Genomic DNA, 10,913 nt, shown 5'->3' with positions numbered 1-10,913 from the left:
AATATATTGAGGATTATAACTTAATAGTTAAAATTTTTGAGGAGAAATTTATTTTCTTCTTTTTAGACCATTTAAATAAAAGCTTTTTTTCAAAAAGTTTTTTGTTTATAATTTATTTTTTGTTTTTTAGTTAAGTATCTCTGGCTAGATTTCTGCATGACTAAAAAGTTAAATTGCATTTAACAAAAGTGACCGGATTCAACCGGGCATTTTATGAAACCCGGCTGTCAGTCATTATTTCACATCACGTCACGTAAAGTCACGACACGACACGTCACGTAATGTCACGTGACGTCACTACACGACACATAACGTCACGTCACAAGACACGACATGACACGAACGACACAGCACGACACGACTTAAATATTATTTTTCAATTTACTCTCAATAATTTTATTTGATACCCATAATATAAAAGTGCTGTAAAATAACTATCTTGGATTGGCGGCTCATCCAAGATAGTTATTGGATTGTATATGTTGGATGTAGAATGAAATGACATTCGTTTTCGAGTTACTCTCAAAAATCCCTTTCATTTAATATCCATATTGTAGGACTGCATAGAAAATAATTATATCGCCATCTTGGATGGTCGGCCATATTGGATTTAGAGTGATGTCACATACCATATCGTGCATGGTCATCCAAACTAAACGCGTATGCAAAATTTCAGCTCAATCGGTTAAATATACCTTAAAATTGAGTTCCAAAATTCCACCGTAACATACATACTTACATACATACAGAGCAAGTTAAATAAAAGCTTTTAAAAATAACGCAGCTGCAGTTATCGTTAGGATGTTTATCGCGGAAATACTAAGCTTTGGCTACAGTGCTTTCGAAAAGGAAAGTCGATACATATATTCACAAGCATATAGATCTGGATCTTAATGAATTTTTTACCATCTACACAAGTCAGTAGGTACGCGGCAAACTTTTGCATCTGGATTCATGCACGTACCCAGGATTTTAGCTGGAGGGGGGAGGGGGGGGGGGGGGGGGGGGCAGCATACTTTCGAGAAGATGGTCGGTCTGGTATATTGAAACAAATAATCGGCCAAGTGCGAGTCGTAGGCAAAAAATTGTGTTTTTTGTATGGAAGGGGCTTCCATACAAAAAAAAAAAACAATCCTTAAATATTAATATTATTTTGATTTTAGTATTTGTTACTATAGCAGGAAAAGATATACACAATCTGTGAATATTTCAGAAGCCTAGCTATTACCGTTCTTGAGTTACAGCCTGGAGACAGACAGACAGATGGACAGACGGACATACAACGAAGTCTTAGTAATAGGGTCCCGTTTTTACCCTTTCGGTGCGGAACCCTAAAAATCATGAAAATTGACTTTTATTAATCTGACCGAAAACACTTCATTTTGCGCAGAGTAGGTTTAACGCGATTCTAATTCCCACTTGCCAGGAAAACGTTTTCCTGGCAAGTGGGACCCCTGCCTCTACCCAGGTACGGCCATGTCTGCATTGTAATTTCTAAATTCGCCAGTCGTGAGATTCTTGAACATTACTATAAAAGTTGGTCCGACTTAGATTAATATTCATTTCTAAAATAAATTAAGCTCTAATGTATTTTAAAATACAATTAAACAGCTTTAATAGTATCATAAAAATACTATAAAATAATAATTTATATCGTAGATTCTGTAAGGCTACCGTTAAGAGATCCCGCTCTTGTTTTCACACGGACTATTGAGCAATGTTCGTTAAATTTCTGGTTTTTATATTTACTTTAATTTTATCTGTAGTTTTATTTGAATAGATAAGAGATAGAACGCCAAAATATTGTCTCTTATCTATTGGCCAACTAATTTATTTTATTGAACATTCTTTGGCTCGGATAAAAGCCTCTTTCTTTAATTAAAAATAATGTTATTGGCACGCATTAAAACGAGATGAGCTTATGGAGATTTTTTGGGTTATTGCTATTAGTCACTATAATTAAGCAATAGGCGTTGTGGACAGTGGAATTTTAAATAGTATATAACCAGGTCTCTTACTCTCTACCAACAGGCATAGCATGACTACAGTAGAAAATATGTGAATAAAAAAATTTAAATACAATATCAGATAGGGATACAATAATTACAGATTTCCTTTGTCAATATATTGTTTTGTCTATTATACCCTAGAAAGAAACTATTTCTGTTGGCCATGCTAGATGTAGAAGATTCTATTTGGTACTAGAGAAAGGTTCTAAAAGTAGAAGAGCAGTATCTTAAATAATAAAATGCATACTAATATTATAACTGCGAAAGTTGTCTGTCTGTATTTCCTGTATCTCTTCAAATTTAAACCGCATACCCTTTTTTACTGAAATTAGGTGAAGAGATACTTTGAGTCCCGGAAAAGGACATATGATACTTTTCTTTCCCGGAAATATACTTATTATTATATATTATTATATATTATAATAAGAATTCTGGTGCAACGGAATTGCGGGCACAAACTAGTGCCTATACAGTGTGTAACAAAACTAAGTAATAATACTTTAGGGTGAGTGGGTGAGTTCACCGTGAAAGTAGCCACGCTGAAAGGCGATTTTTTTTTTCACTTTTGTATGGGCAAGCGTCCCAGCGTCACGAATTTCCCCATACAAAAGTGAAAAAAATTTGGTCAATCAGCGCTGCTACTTTCACAGCGAACTCTCTACAAGGAACACATACACACCCTAAAGTATTATTACTTAGTTTTGTTACACCCTGTATAAAGTAGCATTTCAACATAGGTTTTACTTATTATCAAATTCGAGATAAAATAAGTCGTGAGTTCGTTCTGTAGCTAATTGTTATCACAGATAAACGAATCTAATGATTACTCGAAACGGCACAGTTGGATCTGATTATTAACATTTCGTATTGCTCTACTAGAATTACAGTAGGAAATAGGAACGACTAATTAGAAATTCTTAAATAATTTATTATTAGTTTTCGGTTAGAGCAAGGAAAGTTATATATTTTTAATTCTAATCAGAAATTCTTAAATAATTTATTATTAGTTAACAATTAACGGTTAGAGCAAGGAGAAGTCATATTTTTCATTAGTTGATGCCCGCATGCTAATCCGTTATGAAAAAAATCGTTTATCAAGTGGCAGCCGTACATTTTTTTGGCATAAAAAGCAACCTGCTTTCCCGGTACTCAAAGTATTTCCATACCCAACAAAATGGTTTCAGTGGTTTAGGCGTGAAGAGGTAACAGACAGACACATTTTCACATTTATAATATTAGTATGGACGTGATTTAGCTCCATTTTGAGCTTAAAGCTTTCGAAATAGTCAAGAGCTTTAATGCCTTAAACAACGATATGTTATGAAGTTATCATACCTAGGTCACCTAGGTGTGTGGTGGGGCTGCGGTCGTGTATTACGCGTTTCCCGTAGTCCCACCTTCAGGAGCAGGCACCTTTAGTGGGTAGTCCCGGGTGCGTCTTCCGTCCGCCCCGGGGAGTCCCACATACCTCGGTAGTCCTCCCCAGGCCCGGGGATGCGTAAATGCATTCCCCCAACGATAAAAAAAGGTAACCTAGGTGTATCGATATTTTGCTAAAAGTCGGGTCTCGAATATTTCACTTGAGAAGGTAAATCAGGAGGAGTGTTTTCATAGAGAAACAACCAATCGTGCAGATATAAAGCTTAGTTATCTAAGTATTATCTTGTTTAACAAGAAATGTCTGTAACCTACGATGTTGTAGTAAGTTGTTAGTCTTGTTACAATCAACTTTTGCGGTAGGTCTTTTTCAAACATCCCTCAAAAACTTTTCATCTTGTCATCATACCTATTAGTCTAATCTGTAAATAATGTAAACGAAAATTGTGATGAGGAGTATTGTAGTTGGTAATGAGTATTGTGGTCGGACGGAAACGATTAAGCGTCTAGCTGTAGCCCGTATCAGGTGATTAAAAAACAGCGAACGGGTGATGAAATATTCTAATCGGTCACCAGACTGTACGAGCGATGGAGTGATAAGAGACAAGCGGGCGCGGGGCACAGGGCATAATATACAGAATAAGTGGATACAGAAGATTAGCTCAAAAAATAGATTCGAAGTACAACTTAAAACAAAGAAAAATAAAATAAAAAACAAAAAGCTTCATCAACCTGGAAAACGTGATTCGTGAAAAGTGCTTTCTAATAAATTAGTACTAGTGCTTTTGCTTTACGTAAACAAAAAAACGTCGATGTCGATGGACCATGATATGTTAAAAAGACAGAAAAGGAGTAGCGTTAGTTTTTAGGCTTTCAGAAAAAAAATAAACGAAGTTTGTTTATGAAACTCATGTTTGTACAACAGAATATAAGAAGTAGTGTTAGCTTTTAATTTTTAAAGTTTTAAGGACCAAAAGCAACTTTACGACAGTAATTCTCTGCTTACTGCCGTAAAGTCGCTTTAAAGTAAAATTAACTTAAAAAGTAACTGAATGTCTCTACATTCACTTACTTCTTAACTTTATTTTACTGAAGATTTCGACATAAGCACAATGCATATTTTCTGACAAACTCTTCATTAAGTTAAAGTAATAATTTAATTTTGTCTCTAAGTGCGGTCGTTAGTAATAAGCCTTGCTCTCATCTCTTCTTCTGATTACTGTAAAGGCTCCAACGTTCAGAAAGTATTTGAAAAAAAATATTCTGAATAATTTTTTTTTTGAGTTTGAGATTCGGTCCTGTAGCTCTCTCCTGCTGTGTAAATCTACTCTATGGCAGGGGCACTCAGCCGGGGCCCGCACACGGCGCGCTGTTTGCATAACAAAGGGCGCAATTTGGACGAAAAATGGGCACAATCTGATCTCCGCTGCACTTCGGACGCACTGCCTGCTCCTTAGTTTATTACTAACATAATCATAAGTAAAGCGATTTAGATTAGTCTTCTTCATAAATCTTTCTGCCCACTACGATTTTGTTCAAATGACACATTCATGGGATAACACCCCCACCCCCCGGTTATGCTGTTGCTTCACTCAGTTGGACCAATAGAAGAAGAAATTCACCTTAGCCCATAGTTAAATTTAAATTCTAGGTTCTCAATTATGTAACCTGATAGGTTCATATCATGAGAAAACGTGATGAAAAGGTGCTCAAATCTTTTTTTAAGTGAAAACTTCATACTCACGAGTCACTACGCTATCATCGATGTGTTAGAAGTAGTCAGGAGAGAGCGTTAAAGCACTGTAAGTTAGCCTGTGTGCTATTTTGCTTCTGTCACCACTACCGAAATGCCATTGTTTCTAGACTACACGGCGGCACTCAGATACAATTAATGATTATACTTATCTTATTTAATTTAGATTTAAACATAGGCTATATAATTTTTCCATCAAACTGTTCATTAAATTAAAGTTAGGGAACTGTTAAATGTCTTTGAGTCTCAGTCTCCCTTTGCTAGCTCCTTTTTAGCTCAGTATTAGCCTTTGAGCAGTAAAACTCTTCTGCATCATAGTATCCGCGTTCCTACCATGTTACATGTTCTAGTAAACACCTATTAAATATGTCTGTATGTCTGTATCGGCATTTGTCGCCATTTATTATCTGATATTGCGAGTAGGAGTCGGCGGTGCCTTATTAGTATTCTCCAGGAATCGCCAACATGGCGGCCATGATGAAAGCTAGTAAATAGACTTGAGCCTGTTTTATAATAGTCTAGTGACGAATAGCATAGCTGAAGGTTTTGTCTCTATCACTCTGTAAAAATAAAGCAGAAACAAAACCAACACTAAAACAGTTTTTTTTTAACTTACCTTATAGCGTTTAAGAAAAAGCCTTGATATATTTTCCAGATATTATGCTTTAAAACCTAGATATTTGTACACATAGAACTTTATTGACTGAACTTGGGCACTCAAACAAGGAACACTTTTGTTCTCATCGCTTAAATCACATCAAGAAACTATAGAGTCTATAGCTTCCTGTGAATGCCAAAAAATATATTCTATACTTATACTTATAATATTATAATTGTGAAGAGTTTGTTTGTTTGTTTGTTTGTTTGGACGCGCTAATCTCAGGAACTACTGGTCCGATTTGAAAAATTCGTTCAGTGTTAGATAGCCCATTTATCGAGGAAGGCTATAAGCTATATTTTATCGCGCTAAGACTAAACGCGGAACATCTAGTATATTAAATAATTTGGTATGGCGAAACTTTGAGTAGGTACTAGCCTCTAGGGAACGACATAGCATTTATGTCGTTTATTTATACGTGGGAGAGCCATGCTTCGGCACGAATGGGCCGGCTCGACCGGAGAAATACCACGTTCTCACAGAAAACCGGCGTGAAACAGCGCTTGCGCCGTGTTTCGCCGAGTGAGTGAGTTTACCGGAGGCCCAATGCCCTACCCTATTCCCTTCCCTACCATCCCCTATTCCCTTCCCTACCCTCCCCTATTACCCTATTCCCTCTTAAAAGGCCGGCAACGCACTTGTAGCTCTACTGATGCTGATACCATGGGCGACGGAAGTTGCTTTCCATCAGGTGACCCGTTAGCTCGTTTGCCCCCTTATTTCATAAAAAAAGCAAGGCTTTTATCTAGAAACAACGTACGTATCTGCGCGAATACAGCTGGGCCTAAGAATATTAACTCGAATATATTTTTGTTTTTTCCAGTATTGAAACAAGTTACAAGCCTTCAGGACTATACACACTATAATTTTCATAAGGACTATATCGACATACCTAAAGTATAGTCTTTGTCTATAATTATAATCCTTACTCTATGGTCTTTACAGTTTACGATTTACATGTCCAAGTTATACTTGTTCTAATGCAGCGATTCTCAAACTTTTTTGGTGGTGGATCCTTTTAAAAGTGACATTTTTGACGATTAACAAAAATGGTTTGTCTATGAATTAATTTTCTCCGAGCAGGTGTCTGATGATATTTCTAAAAGTAAAGTTAATCAGGGTAAGTTCGGATACATGGTAAGTCCGGATAATTCAACTTATCACTATATTAGTCAGTGTTTTTTTCCTGGCGATACGGTTCATATACGCCACACTGCACTGCAAGTGCAAACTGTAATACCAGGCGGACAAAATATTTAATTTAGAGTTAACTTGAATTATCCAGACTTACCCTGTATGCGAACTTACACTGATTAACCTTACATAATTTATGTATCGTTCGCGGAGAAGACCTTTGGCTGGGGCTCCCCCAGGGCTTCGTAGGGCACACTTTGAGAATGTCTGTTCTAATGATACCACGGATCATAATAGTGTAGATATGCCGTCCACGTTACTGCAGATAACATCTAAATACCCCAGCCCTCCGCAGCCTCACGACTCCAATTTCACTTAATGAATATTTTAAAAGATTTACTCTAAAACATTTAACTAAAGTAAAGTTGGTACAGAAAAGCTTTAGCATAGTTGGAACTTGGAAGTCGGTGCAGTAAAACTGAACATACTTACCGCTGTTGGTGGTTAACCATTACCTACTCCAGCTTTGTAGAGTTATTCTGTGGTAGAGTATTAATAGTAAAGTATATGTTACAGTTTAAACTCTTAACCAGTCAAAAGTACTATTGACTAGCAAAATCAGTTAAAACTATTTTTGCTTTAGAGTTTAGTCAATAATACTTGTGACTGAAATAACGGTTAAAAGTACTTTTGCCCAATGAAGCTGGTCAAAAGTACTTTTGACTAAGTGATTCAGTCAAAAGCGGCTTTGACTGGTTGTATCAGTCAAAACTCCTAAAAGTGAGAAAAATTGAAGAGTGGATTCGATTTTAGTCGGAAAACGTGGCACCGATTTTTAACTAGGGAAAACGAGTTCTAACGAAAAATGGGTTTTAACTGTAACATCTCCATTCCAAATTTCAGCAAAATTGGTTCAACGGTTTGGGCGTGACGAGGTAGCAGACAGACAGACAGACAGACCGATGGATAGACAGACAGACACACTTTCACTTTTTTAATATTATTATGGAATTATGGATTTTGGATATAATGGAAGTATGGATTAGTAAGAGCGTAAGTGTATTCACATAATGGATCTTTCTAAGATACTATAGTATTAAGATAGTAAATCTTTGGTCTTTTAAAATATAAAGCCTCTGATTAGATCAGAAGATTCCTCTTGAGTTTTCAAGTTCCTATACTTCCTAACATTTCTCTGATATATAAATAAAATAGGAACTGAGAGCATGTAAAGGCAGAAGACTATACCTACCTAATAAATTATTGTTTCCATATTATTATGCTTATATTGGCAAGACGTAACCTAGTGATAAAGTTGAAATATTATTGACTTGAATAACTATGTAATTAAGAATATTCAAAATACTCCAGTAAATTCGTTAAATTTTATTCTATTCGACTTTTCTTTGATATAACGGTATGAAAAACAATCCAAAAGTACCTAGATGCAAGCTTTATTACAATTCTAGATCACTAAATGATTAGAATATAATTTATGTCTTCCGTGATCTAAGATCTGCACTTCTCATTTTCAGAAAATTACAATAGTGCAGATGTGAACATTGAATGGCTGAAACTATAATGAGTTATTCATCATTGTCCCATACTTTCCACGGAAAGTAGGCGCAGATTGAATATAATAGGGAAATTCGAGAGCATCTTGCATCAGAATACGTTTGTGTAATAACTAGCAGGTCGTAGTGTTGTACAGTCAAAGAAATTGATTTACAGGCAAATGGCAGACCCACGTCATTTGGTAGAGTTTTGACAATATCGCAATTAGCAGAGACTGCCTACTGAGTTTGACATAACTCGACTAAATTAGGTTCGCCTATGAAACAATGTCTCTGAGTGTACCTACAACGATAATTAACATTATTGTAATGCCAGCCGCTTCCTGCGGCGCGACACGCTCCGCGTTCGTTTTCAATACAATTGCTAGTTTTTAGATAATTTGCATGCGGCCGCAGCGAACAATGCGAGTCGCCAGTAATATCGGAATTAAGCGGGAGTGGATTGTCGCGCACAATAAACAATACAAAACGGACTGAGCAAAAACAAACTACGAGCCGCCAACAAGAAGAATAGGAAAATTGCTTTTGTGGAAAAAAAATCTACTCGTTCGTGTCTCGAGACGAGCGCGCCTACAGTGCGTCTGCGGCGGGCCAATGGCGGGCGGCGCGCGGCCCCGCCCCCTGTAGCCGGCCAATCCGCGCGCCCCCGCACACGCAGCGGCGGTTTCCTTTTTTAAAAAGTTTCGCCTTCGACTTCCATCCGATTTCCCGCCTCGGCTTCTCGGGCGACGAAAAAATCGCCGATTTACTTGTCGGTGCGCAGGTTTTGCGCCTTAAATTATGATGTCGCCTGAAGTTCGCTGAACGTTTTTTCGGCGCGGCGCGGCGGCCATACTTTTCGATTGAATTTTCATTGTAAGCGACGTGATTGTAATGAGCGATGCGTGAGGAGATGCATCCGAGAGATTCGCCACTTTCTTTGGCACGTTCTCACAGGCGCCGCTCGGCAGTCGGCACACGCCCGCCTCGCACCATCGACACAATGCAAATGCCGGCATGTATTAATAAACTTAGCAATCAGACACCTCCGCCATGTCAATTGGTCGTTGACACCAGGATGTTTGTTTGAGGCGAACATACCGAACGGTTTTACTTTCGTCAAACGAACACGTAGCAGCGACATGATTCTGCTTAGTTAATGAACAAACGACTCGAAAAAGAACTGTGTTCCAGAATATTTTCCCAATTTCAGCTTCAAGTCAAGAACTTAAGCTTTACATTATCCAACCTAGATTTATAATATTATACTAGATTATTATTATAATTATCAGCCTACAGTGTCCCACTGCTGGGCAAAGGCCTCCCCTCTTTCTTTCCAAAGTTCACGATCCTGTGATGTTGTTGGCCACTCTTTATCAAACGCATTAAAAATTGCCAGTACATTTGTCAAGTTAAATGTCAATTGATTTTCATCAGCCCAATCTGGAAACTAAATAACACCACTAATTTGGTGTTGTTTTGTTACTAGATTTGTAGTAGATAACTCATGGAAAGTGTCTTATAGAAAACTACACCACAATACTCTATAATCCCACATTTAGGCCCGTATAAAATATAGTCAGTACTCAAGATGCATCTCGGTCTCAAGACACGGTTCAGGCTCTGTGATTGGTTGGCTGTCAAAATCTGGACCAATCACAGAGCCGAATCGCGTCTTGGGACCGGGTTGCATCTTAAGTACTGACTATTTATACGGGCCTTAATAGGTAACGCAGGTGCAGTAGTATTTAACCAAGAAACTATTGCCATATTCACGCTTCACCCTGCGCCGGCACGTGTATTGTGATAAAGACAGATACAGTAAATCGAGGTAACGTAGTCCTCTGATTCCTCCTTCAAAATAGAGCCTATCTAATTATATATTTTTTAAATATTTTCCTGAAGAGTGAGTCTATGCCTCTACCTTTTTTATTATATCTTAAAGATCTTTCAAATTTGTTTTATGGTCGGTGGATTAGCGGGGTAGGGGGAGTTAATGAGATTAATGCGACTTTTGAAGGGTCATATTTTTTTTTTAGTAAATTTAGAAAAATCGAACGTAGAGGCATAGCTTTAACAGATCCCAATATTGTTAAAAAAAAACCATTTGTCTAGACGCATTGTCCAGGGAGTAAATTGGAGAATACTGGAAAATGGAAAAACAGTGTTAGCGTTCCCTCTTAATTCCCTAAATGCGATATTCGCTAACGCAGTTGTTTCTTGTTATATTGACGTTATCATGTCTTCTGGACTGCTGAAATATTAGTTCGTGGTTGTAAGTGAATATGGAAAGCAATACAAATCTATTTTATACTATTGTAAGGCCATAGTTTGTATTGTATTCTTATTTCTTACGAACAAAATTACTAATAAAAGTTACCGAAGCTGTACAATCGAAGATTTATTGTTGTTATAGCTCTATTTCATAC

Source organism: Aricia agestis, chromosome 10 (genome assembly GCF_905147365.1).
Source record: "Aricia agestis chromosome 10, ilAriAges1.1, whole genome shotgun sequence".
NCBI classification, from domain to species: domain Eukaryota; kingdom Metazoa; phylum Arthropoda; class Insecta; order Lepidoptera; family Lycaenidae; genus Aricia; species Aricia agestis.
This window is presented reverse-complemented; position numbering follows the sequence as displayed.